Source organism: Sinohyriopsis cumingii, chromosome 11 (genome assembly GCF_028554795.1).
Source record: "Sinohyriopsis cumingii isolate HCF-2022 chromosome 11, ASM2855479v2, whole genome shotgun sequence".
NCBI classification, from domain to species: Eukaryota; Metazoa; Mollusca; class Bivalvia; order Unionida; family Unionidae; genus Sinohyriopsis; species Sinohyriopsis cumingii.
In genome coordinates this window covers 109121000-109131358 of record NC_142971.1, presented here as the reverse complement: position 1 = coordinate 109131358, position 10359 = coordinate 109121000, and positions in this window count along the sequence as shown.

The window sequence follows — 10359 nt, the reverse complement described above, 5'->3', positions numbered from 1 at the left end:
AAGCCCATTTAGTCTCCTGTTTTGCCAAACACTTGGTCGATAAAATGACGGAATTGATCAAGAAAAATTGTTACGGATGTCAAAACGATCATCCCAGTCAAATTCAACACGATAAATGCCTGATGTTGAGTCAAGAAGAAAAATTGGACGAGTATCTGGACGAAGCTTGGAGTCTCATCTCGAACAAAGACGTGTTGCATCAGTGGTATAAAGACTTGCGTGAACATTCTTGTCCACCATTAACCACTCAAGAGATCCATCGTATCGAAGCTCTCCTGAATCAGAGTGAGGAAACAGAACGAATAACCGTTTATTCGTCAGACATTTTCAAGCAAAAAGTCAGGATCGAATTGACGACTTATTATTACCTGTGAAGAAGAAAAAAACACAAAACAATGGATACCTGGGAACTTTATTACCTTTTGAACCACAGTTCGTATACGGCTTCTTGGAATCCTGTCGTCTGTGCTAAAGATGAACTCCCTCATCGCAAACCTAAAGACCATCAAGCTTACGTGATCAACACGGACGACAGTCATCTCCCAGGAACCCACTGGGTAGCCGTCTACTTTCCTCAAGAAGGATGTGTGGAATATTTCGATTCGTACGGATTGCCCCCTTTGGAAGACGATATCATCGACTTTATGAGAAGAAATGCTCAAACCACCCGATTCAATAATGTGAAATTACAAGGCACAGATTCCTTGGTGTGTGGACAGTACTGTGTGTATTTTCTGCATCATCGCAGCATGGGCTATTCCTTAGAACATTTAGTGACTCATTTCGATCCTCGTTCTTCTGCTAGAAACGATGTGAAAGTAGATCGATGGTTTTGTGACCATTATGCTTATCTTTTGTCTCAAGCTAGGAAACGTAGTGTCCATCAATGGCCTAATGATTTCCAACAGTGGAAATCACAATTTCATTCACAACGTTGTCAGCCCTGTTTAAAGTAGATTGTGAATTGAGAAAAAATGTTTGTTATTTGAAAAAAATTGTTTGATGTTATAGTGTTGGATTATTGTTAAGTGATTTTTGAATAAAAAATGTTGTGTTTTGAAAAAAATGCTTTTGTCTTTTGTTTAGCTATAAGAATGTTGGATTGATGCTCTTTCATTTCTTACTATCCCTCTCATGAACGTTGCGGCTCGAAAAACCGTGTGGGGGATGTTTTCCTTCACGTCCGCGCTTTGACTTTAAGAACCGGTTTGTTCCCAGTCTAACCATCCATTGTCGACTCATCCTCCTACGAAAATGTGCTCCAAACTAGCTAAGCTCAACGAAGCCTACGTGAATTTGCATAGGGTCAGACACAGTCTGATACCGAAGCCAGAAGAAATAGAAAATGTGAGAATGTTAAAAATCACTGAAGACCTGATAGAAGAGCTCTTCAGAGAAGAAATGAACAGGGAAAAAGAAGAATGGACAGAGAAGTACAGACTTCAGAGACAGCAGCAACAGCAGCAACAACAGCAACAACAGCAGCAGCAGCAGCAACCTGAAGCTGACAGAGGCTTTGTCGATTGTCGTATCGATACCAAAGAGTTCTTCTTCTCTTTCCGAAGAAGCAGACCTATCGCCAGAAAGTCTATCCTCAGAGGACATCGCATTCTTAGAAACTAAAAAAAGAATGCCATAGCAAACAAAAAAACAGCCCTTTTCAGGGCTACCCAATACTCTAGAAAAGAAATAACCATCAATTTGCCAATGTGTGTAGGTAGAGTAGTGTGAAAATAAACACTAACTCTTTTTCAAAAAAATGTGAGGGTATGTGATTGTGTGTTAGTGTTTGTAAGTGCATAAGTAAGTTGGTATGGATAGTAGATTAAAAATGATGTTTGTTTTTTTAGGCTGTTAGAGGTGTGTATTTAGGGTTAGATTGGATTGCTTTGCGTATGTGGATAGTCTATTGAAGTGATTTATAAAAAATTTTAAAATAGTGATGGGTAGCATAAAAAAGTGAGTGAGTGTTTCTTTTAGGTCCGCGCGTTGTTGTTTTTTGGTCATGATCTAGGTAAGATCAATTTTATGTTATTAGGGGGATGTTTTCCATCACGTCCGCGCTTTCACTATAAATTGAAACTCGTTCGGCAGTCCAGCTACCCTTGTTGATTGATCAACACCACCACCACCAGAAGAATGAACACCAGAATTGTGAAGCTGCTAGAACTCCAGATGCACCTGGAATATGCCAGGCGCATAGTAAACGAACTATCAGCGGAGGCTATCGTAGAAGAAGCAAGAATGAAGAAAGAAGAGGAGGAGAGAAGAGAGAGGGAAGAAGAGGAAAAGAAAAGAGAAGAGAGGATGTCGTTCAATATTCCCGAGACAGAGGATTGGGGTGTTGAAGCGAATCATCCTCCCTCTGCGCTCCCCAGAAGAAAGGTGAAAGAAGACTGGGGAAGAAGATGCGTGTGTGGCGCCAGGCTAGGAAGGTGCAACCATTAGATAGGTGCATCAGGAGTTCAAAAAAAAAAAACCAACAGCCCTTTTAAGGGCTACCCAATACTCTAGAAAAGAAATAACGATCGATTTGCCAATGTGTGTAAGTAGAGTAGTGTGAATATAAACACTAACTCTTTATGAATAGTGGAAGAGTATGTGTTTGTGTGTTTGTGTTTGTAAATGCTGAAGTAAGTTTGTGTGAATAGTAGATTAAGGGTTAATTTATTGATTCTTAGTGTATGTAGAGAGTATAGTTAGGGTTATATTATATGAAATGAGAAAGTAGGGGGATGTTTTTCTTCACATCCGCGCGTTGTTGGGTCATGATCTAGGTAAGATCCATTTTATGTTTTAGGGGGATGTTTTCCTTCACGTACGCGCTTTCACTATAAGAACCCACAGTGTTCGTCGTTCAAACCATTCTGCAAAGAATAAAAAGAAGATGGCGTCAAACCAAATGGACAAAATACAAACCTTGCAAGACGTTTTAGACAACTTAGGAATAATGGAACAGATGCTAATAAGACTGGTTGAAGACCATTATTCCTATAGTCCCCATCGTGTAAAGATGGAAATTAATAACTTAAGAAAAGCAAAGGACAAGATTAGTGGTGTCATGAAAGAGATAAAGGAGGAGAAGGAGGATGAAGAGGAAAGAATAAGAATACGCAAATGGAACGAAAAAATTGAAAAAGAAGAAGAAAATGAAAAGAGGAAGAAAGAAGAGGAGGAAGAGAAGAAGAAAGAAGAGGAGGAGAAGAAAAAAAAGAAAGGGAAGAAGAGTGTAGGAGATAAAATAAGAACTTGGTGGAGAAAAAGAAGAAATTAGAAGAAGAAGAAAACCCAAAGGCCCTTTTCAGGGCCAGCCATATTTCTCGAAAAGAGATAGCCTTTCCATTGCCTACCCCTTTTTTTATTTTATTTTTTATTTTTTTTATGTTTCAATTTTACATAGACCCTATACAGTCCCAGGGGTTTTTGGCCATGTTAAATTTACATAGACCCTATATTGTCCCAGGGTTTTTGGCCATGTTAATTCCCATAGACCCTATATTGTCCCAGGGTTTTTGGCCATGTTAATTCCCATAGACCCTATATGTTCCCACGATTTTTCTCCATGTTAAATTTACATAGACCCTATATGTTCCCAAGGGTGTTTTTAATGATAAATCCCATAGACCCTATAAGATCCCCCTTCACTACTCGTGAAAAAATCTTTCGGGGACCGAACACGCTAGCCGATTTCGTCCGATGGATCTTAGACCCCATCTAAGAGACGTGTAGTCAAGAGGACGTCGAACGTTACGGAGGTTGTCATCACCATGCCACGGTAATGGCTCACAGTTTATCGGGATTCGATGGGCAGTTTCTTCTCGGATACTATACGGAGCAAAGTACCGAACGTCCTAAAGTGACTTTGAACGGAGCAAAAATCATTTTCTTGCAAGTGGGACACTTGCAGTTTAAAGAATTGATGAGTTACTTGGCCATGCCATTGAGTCGAATGTATTAAACGTTTGGAATGACAGAAATGGCCAAAGGCAATTTTCGCACTTTTTCAATACCGAAGCCAATCAACATACCGTTCTATCCCATTTGCTGAGGGTCACTACTACGACCCCGACAACATGCGTACCGAACAACGAGAAGCTTTCTACGCTTGGTACCAGACTCACGTCTCGGACCCTTTCAATCTTCAAGAAGAAATGTTAAAGTATTGTCGTTCCGACGTGGACATTTTACGGCGTTGCTGTGGAAAATTTCAAATCTTTGTTTTGTGTCATCATCCTCTTTTCCAAATTTGCCTGGGTCGTGCCATTGACTTCCAAATCGAGCAGTGACTTAGTGCCAGCCCTCAAACTGGTGCTGAAACAAAGTAGTCTTCACCCTCTACGATGGCAAACCTACAAAGGCACATAATTTCTGAATCAAACTTCCCAAAATGAGTTAAAGAAACGTGACATTCATTTTTTCAACACCGAGAATCCCGAAACCAAAGCTAGCATCGTGGAACTTTTTCAACGCACATTGAAAGAACTCATATGGAAATATTGTACGCATCAACACACATCAGTACATCGACGTCTTACCGCACCTGATTCAAGCGTACAACCATTCTTACCATCGGACGTGTCCCACAAGAAGTGATTCCCGACAACGAAGTGACTGTTTTTGAGAACCTGTTTGATACGTCCCCGACGGTGGCTGTCCCTAGGAAAGGTGGAGTGTTGGCAGTAGGAGATTGGGTGCGCATTGGCAAAACCATTGGCAAAACCAGTCACACTTTCGACAAAGGTTACTTACCCAACTGGACCACCGAATTGTTTCGTGTCACTGGACGAGTGCGTGACCGTCATCCTGCCGTCTATAAATTGGAAGACATGAATGGGGAAGTGCTAAAAGGAACGTTTTACTTACCGAAGTTACAACGCGTCACTAAAAAAGAAGACGAAGTGTACGATATCGAAAGCATTCCCGAAAACTGGGAAAAACGACGTGTCAAAGAAGTCAAAGTACGTTGGAAAGGATATCCTTCCAGTTTTGATTCCCGGATCGACCATTCGCAAGTCATCGACTATAAAAAGAAGTGACCATCATACCCTTCAACACAGCCTCAGCTGTCACTACCACCGTGACCACTCTTTCACACTGTCCTTCTCTGCAAGATCTACAAAAGCAACCCTTGTGGGTGTGTTGTGGTGTGGAGAACGTGTGCCTAAAACGCAAATCATCTTTTTCTGTAAAATCTTTCTGGTGTATTGTGTCATTGGTGCTGCCATTGCTAATATGAGTTTACAACAAGAAGACAAACAATTGTGGACCATTTTACTGAGCAGTTGCATCGGTTACCTTCTTCCCAATCCTTCCCTGAAATACTCTCCTAACGGGAACAACGTGAGTCTTGTGCTCAACGCAAGTTACCACAACAGCAACAACAACAACAACAACACATCCACCACAATAATCCTCTTTTAGACACTAATCTCACTTCCAGTGACCCCTCGGACAGCCGAATTCTGGAATTATGAATAACTACAACCAATTTTACTTAGCGTTACCCAGCGACAGTTCCATGAAGGTGTTTCCCACAACACTTTGTGTTGATACACGGCCAAATTACCTCAGGTCATTCAATTAGATCATGAAGCCGATTGGGAAGTGGCTTTGGTGGAAATGATTCATCCTACACAAAGTCAAAACATCACTGAAAAGTAAAACACTTTTACGTTGAAATGCTGAACGCAAAAGTGGTAAAAGAGTTGACTACCGGAAATATTTTTTGTTAGCAAAGACAAAAAACAATAACCCAACCAAAGCTACTGTAAGTATCTATGAGATGAAATTTCCGGTAGGCTTATATTTTCGTGGTGCAACATTTGGTGGACACGATTGCCAATATTTTTAAAGCTCAGTTTAGGAGTGTCCTGATCAGACTGAACAAATCTGTCTCGATCGAGTACCATAAAGTAGCTTGTCGCCTGCTGATGAAATATTTGGATGCCAAAACGTTGTCCATTAAATTTTGTCCTGAATTTGTTTGACATTTTGGGTGGAGACCTCATATGGTACCCTAATCACAGAGACATTAACAACAATGATCAATTTTATAAGAGTTTTAATACCCCTATAAAACTGAACCAAGGACGAAATTTGATGTTTAGGCACTCCGATGTGGTGGAGTACAACGTGGTGGGACACACGTCCGTACCGTTACTGCATGTCATTCCTTTCAAAGTGGATTCTACCACTACCAATGACCAGGAAGGTGGAAGTACCTATCACGTTCACCGCGAATTTGTACATCTTCATTATTTGTCCGTCAGTAAGTCGTATTTAGACACTGTCAACCTTGCTATAAAAGGAGATCTGGGAAAAAATATCCCATTCTCCAAAGGGAAAGTCACAGTGAAATTCCATTTTCGAAAAAGATTCTCTAACGACTCATAAGTCATGTATCCTATGTACCGAGGAGTCGCTCGACAGCGAGGACATGGCTTAGGAGATATGTTAAAATCGGCTTTTCGTTCGGTGGCCCTCGTTTTGAAACCGATGGTGACACGAGGATTGCACGCCTTGAAAGATGCCGCTTTGACGCACGGCAAAGAATTTCTCCAAAATGTGCTCATTGACAAACAAAACCCCAAAGAAGCTTTCTTGAGAGCAAGCAAAAATGTATTGCTTCAGACGGGCAAAGACATTTTGGGAAGACGAGAAACTACTATAAATACCCCGGACGTTACCGAATAAGGCATTCCTGCTTCCCTGACGCCACAGCAAGGGCAAGGCAAAATAGACGAAGAAAACACATCCCCAGAGGCATTCACATTCATAAAGCTAGAAAGACTAAGAAAATAAGAACCGTTCGAGACTTATTAAAAAGAAACAGAAAAAGTAAAGAAAGAAAATGATGCACCGAGAATTTTGCGCCTGTTCCAAGTCGGAACTGGATTTGTTTGCCATGCCACCCACCATGATGACGATGCGAGAATCCCAATGTGTCGAATTTCATCCTGTCTCCTCTTTGATGGTCTCAGTTCCCATCGAATTTGAAATCAAAGGACAGCCCGAAGATTACATGGATCTGAATAGCAGTTACTTGTACCTGAAAGTCAAAGTTCTAGATGAGACTGGAGTTACTATAGGTGACACTGAGAAAGTAGCTCCCGTCAACAGTTTCATGCATTCCTTGTTCAGCGGAGCAGATTTGTACTTGAATAACAAACTAGTCAGCAGCAGTATGGATTGGATACTTACCCTTCCCATGCCTACTTGGAAAATCTCTTGACGTACGGTACAGACGCCTAAAACATCCATCTGGGTGCCTGCGTGCTATGGGAACCTGACGATGCAGAAAAGTTTGAAACAATATTGGTTGACAATAATGTATTTGAAGAGCGAAGAAACAAAATCAAAGATGGACAGATTTTAGAACTAATGGATCGTTTGCATTTGAACATGTGGTTGCAAGGGAAGTATTTGCTGAATGGAGTGGATGTCCGCCTAAGACTGGATTGAAGCAGTACCGCTTTCCATTTGATGGCTGATGCTACCGATTACAAAACCAAAATCAAGGAAGCAGGACTCTACATGCGACGCGCGGAAGTGTTACCTAAAGTGGGAAACGACATCAGTCACACTTTGAGTAGAACGACTGCGAAGTATCCGATACGAAGATTGGAAGTGAAAACCTTCAGCACTCTATGATTGAATATCATCTGTTCCAAGGGCAGTTAGCCAAACGTTTAATCATTGGCATCGTCGAGAATACAGCCTTCAACGGAGCCTTCGAAAAAATCCTTCCAACTTCAGCACTTCAACGTGTCCAATATCGAAGTCAGTCGCGATGGCAAAACCTTGTGTACCGGACCTTTCGAACCTGACTTTAAGAACAAGAATTACTTGAGATCGTACTTATCCCTATACGAAGCCACCGGACAGTTAGGAACCAACACCAGTCACGGTATTACGTACGAGGATTATGCAGGAGGTTACGCATCGTGGGCTTTTGATTTCAGTCAAGACCAAGGCAGCGACGAGGGACATTTCCACCCTATAAAATCCGGCCAGATTCGTGTGGAACTTCAGTTTGCAAAAGAGCTGGAAGCGACAGTGAACGTCATCCTGTATGACGAATTCAGTAATACCATATAAATCAACAGTTTGAGTGAAGTAATTCTAGACTATTAAAAGCTATGGAAGTCACTTATCCCTCTTTGAATAGTGGAGAATCAATGGAAACGGAATGGGATGATACCGTGGAAGATGAACCCCAAGACAAAGACGAAAAACACATAGTGATGAAATCCAGATGGCCAGAAGAAGAACAACATTTAGTCTCCTGTTTTGCCAAACACCTGGCAGAAAAAATTACGGAATTGAATTGATCAAGAAAGATTGCTATGGATGTCAAAACGATCATCCCAGTCAACTTCAACACCATAAATGTATGATGATGAGTCGAGAAGAAAAATTGGACGAGTATCTGGAGAACGCTTGGGGTCTCATCTCGGAGGAAGCCGTGTTTCATCAGTGGTATAAAGACTTGCGTGATCATTCCTCCCCTCCACTGAGTGCTCTAGAGATTCGTCGCATCGAATCTCTCTTGGCACGGAGTACGAAGACGGAGCTAATAGACCTTTACTTGATAGAGATTTTCAGGCAAAAAGCAATCTACCTATCTTCGGACGATGTCACAACCCCAAATGACCATCTGAGAATAAAAGAAAAGAACAACGACTTCCATAATTGCCTGAATATATGAGGTTCTTCCTTTGGGTATGAAAGACCTCTTTCGGAAATAGCTCTATCCACATTGACCAGATATGATCCTATACATACCGCCTTCAAAATTAACCACTTGAAACGAAAAAATACTGCGTGACCTAAAAATACATGGGCGACTAACACCCAACTGATTTGTACCGATTTGGAAATCCAAGTACTCTGCATCCACAGAATCCCAAATAATACAAATAATAATAAAGAAAATTATAAGACTCGTAGGATTTGGTTCATTACACAGTATAAGACTCGTAGGATTTGGTTCATTACACAGGTGGCTCACACATTATTGGAACATCGTTTTTATTGTCCAGTCGACTTACGGGACTAGACTTGATCAGTTATGTCTTGGCGTTTCAAGCTTTCCGGTGATGTTTGTCGCACCCAGGGAGTCTCCTTCCTCCCTTCCTTTGGCCAGACTCAATAGCAATTAAAAAATGCGACATTCGCATATAAAAGCGGAATCGTAGTGATATCATTCCTACGGCCCCGACCAATTAAAAATCTTGCCCATCAAGATTTAACCAGTCGCAAAAGCACCAAGTTTGCGTAAGCGACTTCAGTTCTTACTGATTGATTGACTGAGTCTGGCTACCCAGCGTTGACTAGTCAACACATATGAAGATGAATGTATTCAACGATCTGAAAGACTGAATGGTGAATGGAGCCTATGTAGCGGAAAGGCTTGCAGATGAATTGAAGTATCCAGGTAGTCTAGACTTTGTGACCAGTCTGAAAGTAGCATTAGATCTGATTAAAGACATGATAGAGGAGAAAGTTGAGAAATTAAGAGGCTTCATTCAAACAACGTGTGTTAGAGTTGGAACACTGAAGGAGGTACTTGATGGTATGATTAAAGTCAGGTACTTTTTAGAACAAATAGAGAATTTGACAGAGTGGTCTTACGTGAAGTGGGGATTAGACCAAAGAAAAAAGAAAGAAAAAAGAGGACTTTGAAAGACTGAATCAAAACTGGATCAAGGTGCAGGAAAAGTTTTGATCAATGAGACATACTGACTGGATGCCAGAGAAGAAAAAGAAGAAGGGAATAATAGAGAAAGTGAGGAGATGATGGAAGAAGTGGACAAAATAGAAGAAGAACCCAAAGGCCCTTTTCACGGCCACTCCATTGCCTCGAAAAGATTTGCTTTCTTACCTCAAACTTTTTTTTAGTCCACTTAATATTTTTAAGTGTAATACATGTGTTTACCTAAGACAGCACGTATTCAAGTCAGTCACTTGCTACATTGTTGCCAATAGCCAGTACGGTGACGTAACCCACCTGTTCTATTCTTATTGTCCCTATACAGTCCCAATACTTTTTTGTCCCTCTATAGTCCCACCCATGTTAAAATTCCCCATGTTAAATTCCCATTGTGCCTATACGTTCCCACGACCTTTTTGACTGATTTCCATTATCCCTACGGTATCCCCTATAACTACTTTCGCATAAATGTTCATTTCGTTAGTTGTAATTCCATTTCACATTAGACATTTACATTTTTAACGATTATGAAAACCTTCAAATAAAATATTTATAACTCTCAGACTTAAATACATATGACACGCCTTCTTGTTCACGAATTTTCTGATTGAATAAATTAAGAGTCGGCAAGTATTAATTGTGAATGC